Genomic DNA, 13,276 nt, shown 5'->3' with positions numbered 1-13,276 from the left:
TAACAGGAAGCCAATGAAGAGAGGCCAATATGGGTGAGATATGCTCTCTCCTTCTAGTCCCCGTCAGTACTCTAGCTGCAGCATTTTGAATTAACTGAAGGCTTTTTAGGGAACTTTTAGGACAACCTGATAATAATGAATTACAATAGTCCAGCCTAGAGGAAATAAATGCATGAATTAGTTTTTCAGCATCACTCTGAGACAAGACCTTTCTGATTTTAGAGATATTGCGTAAATGCAAAAAAGCAGTCCTACATATTTGTTTAATATGCACTTTGAATGACATATCCTGATCAAAAATGACTCCAAGATTTCTCACAGTATTACTAGAGGTCAGGGTAATGCCATCCAGAGTAAGGATCTGGTTAGACACCATGTTTCTAAGATTTGTGGGGCCAAGTACAATAACTTCAGTTTTATCTGAGTTTAAAAGCAGGAAATTAGAGGTCATCCATGTCTTTATGTCTGTAAGACAATCCTGCAGTTTAGCTAATTGGTGTGTGTCCTCTGGCTTCATGGATAGATAAAGCTGGGTATCATCTGCGTAACAATGAAAATTTAAGCAATACCGTCTAATAATACTGCCTAAGGGAAGCATGTATAAAGTGAATAAAATTGGTCCTAGCACAGAACCTTGTGGAACTCCATAATTAACTTTAGTCTGTGAAGAAGATTCCCCATTTACATGAACAAATTGTAATCTATTAGACAAATATGATTCAAACCACCGCAGCGCAGTGCCTTTAATACCTATGGCATGCTCTAATCTCTGTAATAAAATTTTATGGTCAACAGTATCAAAAGCAGCACTGAGATCTAACAGAACAAGCACAGAGCAATGAAAGAAACTTTTAGAATAAATTCTTAATAAACATTTAGCAAAATCTTAGTGTTATTAACTGTAAAGTAACTTTTTGTTTATTACTAAATAGACACTGGATACTGAGGTAAAAGTATACCGGTGTCATGGCTAAAAATCTGACCGCCCATCATTCTTTCCTTTGTCCTTTTTTTAGTTCACTGTTACATCACTGGAGCCAATCTATAGAAGCAGTGCCTATATAACAACTAATCATTTACTCTTCTTTCTCTTCATCTTTTCTTCCGTTTCAGCAGAGTAAACCCATAATTGAATTATGAAAAGTGTTAGGATCGACGTCTTGCCAAACTTGACACTTTGACACCCAGAATATAAGCTGTATGTGTATTAGGCTACACATATTAGGCATGTGTAGCCTAATATATACAACTAACGTATTGCCCATGGGGATCCATGGGCTCTAGATTGGGTAGCGTTTATAAAATAGGTAGCTGACATTTTTCAAGGTTGGTAATAATTTGTTTCTATAATGAGTTGGAATGGTGTGTGATTCCAGAATGTTTTTAGAACCTTAGACTTCAACAGTTTTAGAAGAACTCAATCCTTTTATTTTCTGTTAATTACATACATTTTTTTATGTTAATTTGCTGACAATGTATTCATGTATTCATTTGATTTTTAAATGGACCACAATGGAAATAGGTGTTTTCACTTTCTTGTGTCGTGTATTTTTAAAGTATCTACAGTTATATTATGTACTTACATTGAACTCACTAAATAAAATCACACATGCACACACTCACACTTTTAATATACAGAGGATGTGCCGCCCCCTGCTGGATTGGCATGTGAGTCCAGAATGTAAATATCAATGTCCTTTGTTCAGTGTTGTTAGCAAATATATGTAGCTTTTCTAAAAATATTAGTCCTATCAACATTCGGTTTTGGCGCCATTTATTCTTGACCCAAAATACATAAGCATTCCAAACGGCAAATGTCAGCTCTCTCCAGTTTCACCGGGATCGAAGCCATACACTCGCATGCACATATGCATGCACACAGAGGCCACTTGATTATTATATTATAAATTTGCATGCATGTGGTTGGTGTGACAGAGGAACTTACAGAGAACAAAGTGAGATGGAAATGATTGATCTGCTGCGTGAGCAGCCGAAAGACAAAGAAGAAGATACATAGTGGTAAAGGGCAATTTTTTTTAATGATGCATGAAATCCTAAAAGGAAATTTTTAAAAATTTTTCTAAAATTCAGATTTGCATTTTATTCAGTCAATTCCAGTTCAGTGATACTTAAAATGGTCTTTAGATATGTAAACCAATGCAGGGAACACTTTTTCTTTTAGGGTTTCTTTTCTCTCTGCATATAATTTGTGCATTTTATTGCTGTCTAAAAGTGCAGAGTGACTGTTTTGAGATTCAGGATGCTATCATAACACCTGGTGCAAATGCTTTCTAGGTGTGTCCGCCACCATATTGCTATGGTGCTAGGTTATGTGTCTACATTATTCATGGGTGTGTTGTGGACATAATAGTTTCAACCATCAAGAGTGCTACCTATCATTACCTCAACCGGGGTACATTAATTTCTTGTTCATTGTTATTAAGACGGTGCACTGAGAAGTGACAGGATTCCTGAACAGGGAATTGATTTCCAAAATTTCCTGTATATTTGTATTGTCAAGTGTGTCGGTAGCATGGCCCGAGCAGAGTGTCACCCCTTGTTGTGATTTGGTGCTATAAAAATGAAATAAACTGAATTGAATTTGCTGACATTAGTGTGTCCAGGAAAAAAGTACCAGGAAAAGATGAAAGCACATTAATTTCTACGACAGCTGGATTAGTTCACAGCAGTGAAGAAATCAATCAATCAATCAGTTTTTTTTATATAGCGCCAAATCACAACAAACAGTTGCCCCAAGGCAAGGCCATACAATAATTATGTAAAACCCCAACGGTCAAAACGACCCCCTGTGAGCAAGCACTTGGCTACAGTGGGAAGGAAAAACTCCCTTTTAACAGGAAGAAACCTCCAGCAGAACCAGGCTCAGGGAGGGGCAGTCTTCTGCTGGGACTGGTTGGGGCTGAGGGAGAGAACCAGGAAAAAGACATGCTGTGGAGGGGAGCAGAGATCGATCACTAATGATTAAATGCAGAGTGGTGCATACAGAGCAAAAAGAGAAAGAAACAGTGCATCATGGGAACCCCCCAGCAGTCTAAGTCTATAGCAGCATAACTAAGGGATGGTTTAGGGTCACCTGATCCAGCCCTAACTATAAGCTTTAGCAAAAAGGAAAGTTTTAAGCCTAATCTTAAAAGTAGAGAGGGTGTCTGTCTCCCTGATCTGAACTGGGAGCTGGTTCCACAGGAGAGGAGCCTGAAAGCTGAAGGCTCTGCCTCCCATTCTACTCTTACAAACCCTAGGAACTACAAGTAAGCCTGCAGTCTGAGAGCGAAGCGCTCTATTGGGGTGATATGGTACTACGAGGTCCCTAAGATAAGATGGGACCTGATTATTCAAAACCTTATAAGTAAGAAGAAGAATTTTAAATTCTATTCTAGAATTAACAGGAAGCCAATGAAGAGAGGCCAATATGGGTGAGATATGCTCTCTCCTTCTAGTCCCCGTCAGTACTCTAGCTGCAGCATTTTGAATTAACTGAAGGCTTTTTAGGGAACTTTTAGGACAACCTGATAATAATGAATTACAATAGTCCAGCCTAGAGGAAATAAATGCATGAATTAGTTTTTCAGCATCACTCTGAGACAAGACCTTTCTGATTTTAGAGATATTGCGTAAATGCAAAAAAGCAGTCCTACATATTTGTTTAATATGCGCTTTGAATGACATATCCTGATCAAAATGACTCCAAGATTTCTCACAGTATTACTAGAGGTCAGGGTAATGCCATCCAGAGTAAGGATCTGGTTAGACACCATGTTTCTAAGATTGTGGGGCCAAGTACAATAACTTCAGATTTATCTGAGTTTAAAAGCAGGAAATTAGAAGTCATCCATGTCTTTATGTCTGTAAGACAATCCTGCAGTTTAGCTAATTGGTGTGTGTCCTCTGGCTTCATGGATAGATAAAGCTGGGTATCATCTGCGTAACAATGAAAATTTAAGCAATACCGTCTAATAATACTGCCTAAGGGAAGCATGTATAAAGTGAATAAAATTGGTCCTAGCACAGAACCTTGTGGAACTCCATAATTAACTTTAGTCTGTGAAGAAGATTCCCCATTTACATGAACAAATTGTAATCTATTAGACAAATATGATTCAAACCACCGCAGCGCAGTGCCTTTAATACCTATGGCATGCTCTAATCTCTGTAATAAAATTTTATGGTCAACAGTATCAAAAGCAGCACTGAGGTCTAACAGAACAAGCACAGAGATGAGTCCACTGTCCGAGGCCATAAGAAGATCATTTGTAACCTTCACTAATGCTGTTTCTGTACTATGATGAATTCTAAAACCTGACTGAAACTCTTCAAATAGACCATTCCTCTGCAGATGATCAGTTAGCTGTTTTACAACTACCCTTTCAAGAATTTTTGAGAGAAAAGGAAGGTTGGAGATTGGCCTATAATTAGCTAAGATAGCTGGATCAAGTGATGGCTTTTTAAGTAATGGTTTAATTACTGCCACCTTAAAAGCCTGTGGTATATAGCCAACTAACAAAGATAGATTGATCATATTTAAGATCGAAATCTCCAACAACCCTGAATGACTATCGCCCATAGCACTCACTCCCATTGTGATGAAGTGCTTTGAAAGGCTGGTCAAGGCTCACATAACATCCAGCCTACCCGCCACTTTTGACCCATTCCAGTTTGCGTATTGTCCTAAGTGCTCCACTGATGATGCCATAGCAGCAGCACGTCACCTCAGCCTGGCTCATCTGGAGAACAAAAACAGCTGCGTGTGGATGCTGTTCATTGACTTCAGCTCTGTCTTCAACACAGTCATCCCACAACACCTGGTGAACAAACTGAGTGCTATAGGCATCAGCACCCCACTCTGAAACTGGCTGACTTTCTCACCAACAGACCACAGACAGTAAGAGTTGGCAAAAACTCCTCACAGACCACCATCCTGAACACAGGGGTCCCCCAGGGATGTGTGTTGAGCCCTCTGCTGTTCACCCTGATGACCCATGACTGTTGTGCCAGACACAACTCAAACAACATCATCAAGTTTGCAGATGACACAACAGTAGTGAGCCTTATCAGCAACGATGACGACTCAGCCTACATAGAGGAGGTACACCATCTCATCAACTGGTGTGACATCAACAACCTGCACCTCAATGTCAACAAAACAAAGGAAATAACGGTGGACTTCAGGAAGAATCACAAGCCTCACACACCTCTCACCATCAATTGCAGTGCTGTAGAATCAGTGAAAAGCACCAAGTTCCTGGGGGTGCACATCACTGATGACCTGACATGGACAACCAACACCACCTCCCTTGTCAAGAAAGCACAGCAACGCCTTCACTTCCTATGCAGGATGGGGAGAGCCAGTCTCCCCCCTTCAGCACTCACCACCTTCTATAGGGGTGCCATTGAGAGCATCCTCACTAGCAGTCTCTCAGACTGGTATGGCAGCTGCCATGTTGCTGACCAGAAAGCACTACAGAGAGTGATGAGAACAGCAGAGAAGATCACAAGGTCAGCCCAACCATCCATACAGGACCTGTACCCATCCCGCTGCCACAGAAGAGCCATCAACATCATCAAAGACCCTACCCACCCCTCAAACAAACTGTTTACCCTCCTACCATCTGGCAAGCTCTACAGCAGTGTGCGCTGCAGGACCACCAGACTCAGCAACAGCTTTTCCCGCAGGCCATCAGACTGCTAAACTCACTCCCAAAAGCAAGAAAATCCCCCCCCCAAACACACACACACACACACACACACTACAGACCAAAGTGCTTTTATGCACATTTCTTTGCACAAAAAACAAAAGTTTACAAACTTATTCATCTCCATGCTGCTTCCCTGCACTCTGCACTTTTGCCACATTGCACCTATATTGTTGTACTCAGTACTATTGCACTCCAGTAACATACCTCAACTGACTACATTCTGTAACACTATGACAGTCTTGGAAATGTATGCTCACTGTTGTCTATATGTCATGCTGATTGCTGTTCTGTTACTGATATTATTGGCATTGTATGTCCTAGTGAAGTCTCATGTCCAGTTGATATTTAGTTGTATGTCTAATTTAGCCTCTGTTACTGCACATTTGGAGTTTGGGGAAACACAATTTCAGTCTTCTGTGTAATGTACTGTTGCATGGCTTGATTGACAATAAAGTTCACTTTGACTTTGAGTCTGGTCTGCTTGAGGTTTCTTTCTCAAATCATCATAGGAAGTTTTTCCTTAGCACTGTCACCTGCGTGCTTGCTCTAGGGGTTGGTAAGGTTAGACCTTACTTGTTGTAGCACCTTGAGGCAGCTTTGTTGTGATTTGGTGCTATATAAATTAAATAAATTGAATTGAATTTGCTGACATTAGTGTGTCCAGGAAAAGTACCAGGAAAAGATGGAAGCACTTTAATTTCTACGACAGCTGGATTAGTTCACAGCAGTGACAGAGTTTTCAGTGACCAAAGTCCAGCTGTTACTATGTTTCAAAGGGCCCTCACACACAAATTCCTGAATGAATGGAAGCACCAAGACCTGTAGCATGCAGTACTTTTTAAAGTAGGTCACAAACTGTTTGGTCTGCCTGTAAATGGATTAATTTAATTTATTTTATTATTATTTTTTTTTTTTTGCTGTGGTTCAGCTGGTCTGTGCAAGTCCAGACCACTTGTGTACATGTAACTCCCCACCTCATCTGTCATCTTTAGGCCAGGTTTTTGGTTCTCTTCTCTATGTCATAAATGCTTTGTTTGGAACACATAAGCATAAGTGGACTTGCTGTTGAAAAGTGTGATCACTGGGCATAACAATGACAAACTAATGAATAAATGTGATGGGTGGAAACTAGAAATGACACTGGCACTAGTAGTACTAACTAATTTGAGGTGATTAATTCAAAGTTTGTCACTGTTCTCAGCATTCCAAACCTGAGCCTCCAGCCTTCAGCAACAGAAAGCATCAACAGAATACAGTGAGGCCTCATGGGAACCTGCAGCTGAATTGTCCTTCCAGTCTCTCCTGTACACGGCCTTGACTTTCACTGACCGCAAACATCCTTAGAGGCCTGTAATAAGTGTACTTCAAGTTGTATCTATTCATATGCAAATATTAAATTGAGCTGAACAAAAATGTGATAGGCGCTGTCTGGTTCAATTCTAGGTCTTGTGGAGGAACTAGGGAAAAATGCCCTTCATGATGCATATATTTCCAGCAAGTGGTGGAAGGAGATTACCACACACAACTTAATTCATGAAGTTCTCTGTCCTGCACAAAGTGAACAGTGCACACTGTACTCAAATACTTTATGGCATATGTAACATCTCATTTCACAAGCTTGTACTTCCTAGTTTACCGCACACACTGAATACGCTTGAAAAGCAAAAGTGAAGTTTTAAAAATAGGTTTCTTAGAATTCTGGGTTGCAAATGTGGATATCCTGCAAATGTAGAAAGCACTTGTACTATTAATGTTGAGCAAACATAATGCTGTCACAAAACAACCAACTAGTCTAACCCAGTGACACAAAATTAAATCCAGCATTCTCACAAATTATAGGAAAAATGGATAATTGATAGGAGTGAGAGCGAAAGAAAGGATATAAGAAGCAAGAGGAAGTAAACAGAAGTCAGGAAGACGGATGCAAAGGGCAAAGGAGAGACAGAGGCAGGCCGAATCCACTGGCCAGAATGAGTGAGCAGCACTGAAAGTGGATATGAAGGCGATGAGCCACGCCAACCTCCTCTGACCGCATTAACAAACCTAATGGAACGGCTGGCTCCAACAGGCCTCGTCATCCATTATCTGACTGTTGCCCCGCGCAACCAGCAAGGCCCATGTTCTCACTGGCTGCAGCTCAGCTGTCACTCACGATGTTCTCATTTTTCTTATCTTTGCAGCGGCCTTAATGAAAATGATTGGTAAATCACTTGCTTGGTACATATGGAGCAGTGGTTATATTGGCTGTATGAGACCTGTGGCCACAACTCATCATAAACTGAGAGGAGAGGAAGGAAAGAGATGTTTTGTGTTGAGACCCAGTCACCTCAGTGCGTGCACACACACACACACACACACACACACACACACACACACACACACCGGGTCCACCTGTATACGCTCAAGCTGTGCAAGCAAGCACACTACACACCCTCTAAAATGGGTTTACAATATAATTCTTTTTATGATCCATAAATTTCCAAATGTATCTTTTGTTGCACAACACCTTCTTGGATTTGATTTTTTTTTTCTTTTTTCTTTGAAAAATATACAATAATATAATGCAGCTGAAATGAAGCACCAAAAAGCTGAAAAATAAGAAAAAAATGGCTTGTTACTGGGAAATGCTTTTGGAAAAAAATTAATGTATGTATCAACGATGGTACGATCGGACTGGTTCATTCTGAGACTCCTGTGTTCACACTGGCCTTGTCACAGACTCTCTCGGACAATCTCAGACCCTTTTACAGACCTTGTTTTAATATAATATTATATATTTTTCATGAGTGCTTTGATGACAAAGAAAGGATTACTGACCTCAAGTCAAAGATGATGCAGTGATCTTTGCAGAATAAATTGACACTTTGATTGCAGCATTTGAGAAGCTGAACAAGGAATCAGAGTGTCTGGGTTTGCAACTGTCCCAGATTAAACCTAAGATCCAGACTTTCAATGATTTACTGGACTGGGCCATCCGAAATGTATCTGTGTCTGGCAAAAGGCATTGAAGTTGTAGAGGGATTCACTTTTCTCAATGATGACATTCACGTCTAAGTGTCTCTGGCCTTTGAGATCAAGAGGCACCTTGGAAGAACTTATATGTATAAGACGTGTTTGGTGATGCCAATACCTTTTGAAAGAGAATGAAGGTCCGAGTCTTTAGGTCCTGGTGCTTCTAGTTTTACTGTATGGCTGTGTGAGATATTGATGCTAACAAGTGAGCTAGGCGAAGACTGGATGTCTTTGGTACTATTCAGAGGATCCTTGGGTACCAGCCTGAATGATTTGTGTCAAACAAGTGGCTACTTAGAGAGACTCAGATGAGGATATCATTTGCATGGTGATGCAGCTATGACCTTTGGCCATGTAGCACATTTCTCTGGGTATAATCCAGCATGTAGGTGGCTCAGTGTTGAGGACCCTAGCGACTGAGAAACCAGAGGGCGCTCCTGTTTCACCTGACTGTGAATAGGAGATGATTACTTTCAAGAGGTGGGGAGGTGTTGTGAAAGTGTAGGTACACGGACCCACAACAGGGGGCGCAATGAACGGACAATGGAGAAAGGTAAAGAACAAGTTTTACTGTTGTGAGATATCACACTACAATACAACAATTAACAATTTGGAGGTGTAAGCCGAAATCCTGCTGGTGTCGTGTGGGCAGGCCCGAAGTAGGAGACGTCCGTCCTAGTCTAACCGGAACCACCCAGATCTCCTCTGCCACCGAAAACCCAGAAGTTACTGGAACCGCCAAGTCCCGAATTCCCAGGTGGCCACTGCCTTCGCTCGTCGATCCGGTACTGCTGACGGAAAAGAGCCAAACACACGGTAGGGATGCGACCGCCCCAGTATATGGAGAGGGGCAAGCCGCCTCCACCTCTTGTTACACTGAAGCAGGAAAGGGGAGTACTTATCCAAACACTTGGTCTCCAATAGTCCGCTGTCCTGAAAGGTTTATCAAGTATTGTCAAAAACACAGAATATGCTGCAGAGGTGATTACCTTAAACTCAAGGCGATATCTCGGCACTGAGGTGGAGACGCTGTCCTGGTGATATACCTCCGTGCTGAGTGCAGTCAGCTGTGTCCAGTAATGGGTGACAGCTGTCACCCTGGCTGCTCTCGTCGGCGGCAGCGCCCTCTGGTGCCTGGAGCCCGCACTCCAGGCAGGGCGCCCTCTGGTGGTGGTGGGCCAGCAGTACCTCCTCTTCAGCGGCCCACACAACAGGACCCCCCCTCAAGGGTGCCTCCTGGCGCACGACCGGGCTTGTCCGGATGGCGTCGGTAGAAGTCGGCCAGGAGGGCCGGGTCCAGGATGAAGCCCTTCTTCACCCAGGAGCGTTCTTCGGGGCCGTACCCCTCCCAGTCCACCAGGTACTGAAAACCCCGGCCCATTCGACGGACATCGAGGAGCCGGCGCACGGTCCAAGCCGGTTCCCCGTCGATGATCCGGGCAGGGGTGGTGCCGGACCCGGGGTGCAGAGGGGTGAGGTGTGATGGGGTTTTATCCGGGAGACGTGAAACACTGGGTGAATCCGCAGTGAGGCCGGAAGCTGAAGCCTCACTGCGGCGGGATTGATGACTTTGAGGACTTTGAAGGGACCGATGTATCGTTCTTGGAGCTTGGGGGAGTCCACTTGAAGGGGAATGTCCTTGGTGGACAACCACACTTCCTGCCCAGGACGATACGTGGGGGCCGGGGCCCGCCGCCAGTCTGCATGTTTCTTCGCCCTCGTCCGGGCCTTCAACAAAGCAGAGCGGGCAGCACGCCACACCCGACGGCACTTCCGTAGGTGGGCCTGGACCGAGGGCACACCGACCTCTCCCTCGACCACCGGAAACAAGGGGGGCTGATACCCCAAGCACACCTCAAACGGGGAGAGGCCGGTGGCTGATGACACTTGGCTGTTGTGGGCGTACTCGATCCAGGCCAGGTGGGTACTCCAGGCCGTCGGTGCGTGGCGGCTGTCACACAGCGTAGTGTCTGCTCCAATTCTTGGTTGGCCCGCTCTGCTTGCCCGTTGGTCTGGGGGTGGTACCCGGACGAAAGGCTGACCGAGGCCCCCAGTTCCCGGCAGAAGCTCCTCCAAACGTGTGAGGTAAACTGGGGGCCGCGATCGGAGACGATGTCTGATGGTATACCATGCAGACGGACGACGTGGTGGACCAGGAGGTCCGCTGTCTCCTGGGCCGTTGGGAGCTTCGGGAGGGCCACGAAGTGGGCCGCCTTGGAGAAACGGTCCACTATCGTGAAGACGACGGTGTTTCCCTGGGACGGCGGGAGACCCGTGACAAAGTCCAGGCCGATGTGGGACCAGGGGCGATGAGGCACGGGCAGTGGCTGTAGCTGCCCTGAGGTCTTTCTGTGGTCGGCCTTGCCCCTGGCGCAGGTGGTACAGGCCTGGACGTAGTCCCGGACGTCGGCCTCCAGGGATGCCCACCAGAAGCGTTGCCGGACAACTGTCACGGTCCTTCGCACCCCAGGGTGACAGGAGAGCTTAGAACCGTGACAGAAGTCCAGGACTGCAGCCCTAGCTTCTGGTGGGACATATAGTCTGTTCTTTGGTCCGTTTCCGGGGTCCGGGTCACGGGTCAGGGCCTCCCGGATGGTCTTCTCTACGTCCCAGGTGAGGGCGGCCACGATAGCGGACTCCGGGATGATGGGATCCGGGGGATCCGACGGTTCCGTTTTGACTTCGTCTTCGTGCACCCGGGACAATGCATCCGATCGTGATTCTTGGTCCCGGGACGGTAGGTAATCCGGAAGTCAAAACGGCCAAAGAACAGTGACCAGCGGGCTTGCCTGGGGTTCAGCCGCTTGGCGGTCCTGATGTACTCCAGGTTCCGATGGTCAGTGAAAACCGTGAATGGCACGGCTGTTCCCTCCAACAGATGTCTCCACTCTTCGAGGGCCTCTTTCACAGCAAGGAGTTCCCGATTGCCGACGTCATAGTTCCGTTCAGCGGGGGTCAACCTGCGGGAAAAATAGGCACACGGGTGAAGGACCTTATCGGTCTTCCCGCTCTGGGAGAGCACCGCTCCTATCCCTGAGTCCGAGGCATCCACTTCAACCACTAACTGGCGGCTAGGATCGGGCTGCACCAGAACTGGTGCAGACGAAAAGCGCCGTTTCAACTCCTTGAACGCGGCTTCGCACCGATCCGACCAGGTGAAGGGGACTTTTGGTGAGGTCAGGGCTGTCAGGGGGCTAACTACCTGACTGTAGCCCTTAATGAACCTCCTGTAGAAATTAGCAAAGCCGAGGAACTGTTGCAGCTTCCTACGGCTTGTGGGTTGGGGCCAATCTCTCACCGCCGCAACCTTGGCCGGATCAGGGGCGACGGAGTTAGGGGATGATAAACCCCAGGAAGGACAAAGAAGTGCGGTGGAATTCACACTTCTCGCCCTTCACAAACAGGCGGTTCTCCAACAACCGCTGCAGGACCTGACGGACATGCCGGACATGAGTCTCAGGATCGGGGAAAAGATGAGTATATCGTCCAGATACACGAAGACGAACCGGTGCAGGAAGTCCCGCAAGACATCGTTACCAACGCTTGGAAAGTCGCGGGAGCATTAGTGAGACCGAACGGCATGACCAGGTACTCAAAATGGCCCAACGGGGTGTTAAATGCCGTTTCCATTGGTCTCCCTTCCGGATCCGAACCAAATGATACGCATTCCTAAGATCAAGCTTGGTGAAGATTTTGGCTCCATGCAAGGGGGTGAACACCGAATCCAACAAGGGCAACGGGTATCGATTGCGAACCGTGATTTCGTTCAACCCCCTGTAATCAATGCATGGACGAAGTCCGCCATCTTTTTTACCCACAAAAAAGAAACCAGCACCCATCGGAGAGGTGGAATTCCGGATCAACCCGGCAGCTAATGAGTCCGGATGTAGGTCTCCATTGATTCACGCTCCGGCCGTGAGAGGTTGTAAGCCTACTGGACGGGAACTCACTGCCTGGAACCAAATCAATGGCACAATCATACGGGCGGTGGGGAGGAAGCGTGAGAGCCAGATCCTTGCTGAACACGTCAGCGAGGTCATGGTACTCCGCCGGCACCGCCTTCAGATTGGGCGGGACTCGGACCTCCTCCTTAGCTTGGGAGCCGGGAGGAAACCGAGGAACCTAGACACTCCCGATGGCAGGTTTCGCTCCACTGAACCACTACCCCGGACGGCCAATCGATCCGGGGATTGTGTTTTAGCATCCAGGGGAAAACCCAAAACCACACGGGAGGTGGCCTGAGTCACAAAGAACTCGATCACCTCCCGGTGGTTACTGACACCACCAGAGTTACTGGAGGTGTCTTATGCGTGATTGGTGGGAGTAGGGAGCCATCTAGTGCCCGAACCTGCACAGGCGAGGTAGAGCCACCAGAGGGAGCCCTATCTCCTGGCCCATCTACGTCTAGAAGATTTCCCTCAGAGACCGTGTCCACCAGTGCTGGGGCCTTCAGGGTTGAATCCTCAAACAGGATCGTGACTGGGATTTGCTGACAATGTATTCATGTATTCATTTGATTTTTAAATGGACCACAATGGAAATAGGTGTTT

Source organism: Thalassophryne amazonica, chromosome 10, assembly GCF_902500255.1.
Source record: "Thalassophryne amazonica chromosome 10, fThaAma1.1, whole genome shotgun sequence".
Taxonomy (NCBI): domain Eukaryota; kingdom Metazoa; phylum Chordata; class Actinopteri; order Batrachoidiformes; family Batrachoididae; genus Thalassophryne; species Thalassophryne amazonica.
Note: the sequence above shows the minus strand (reverse complement) of the source record.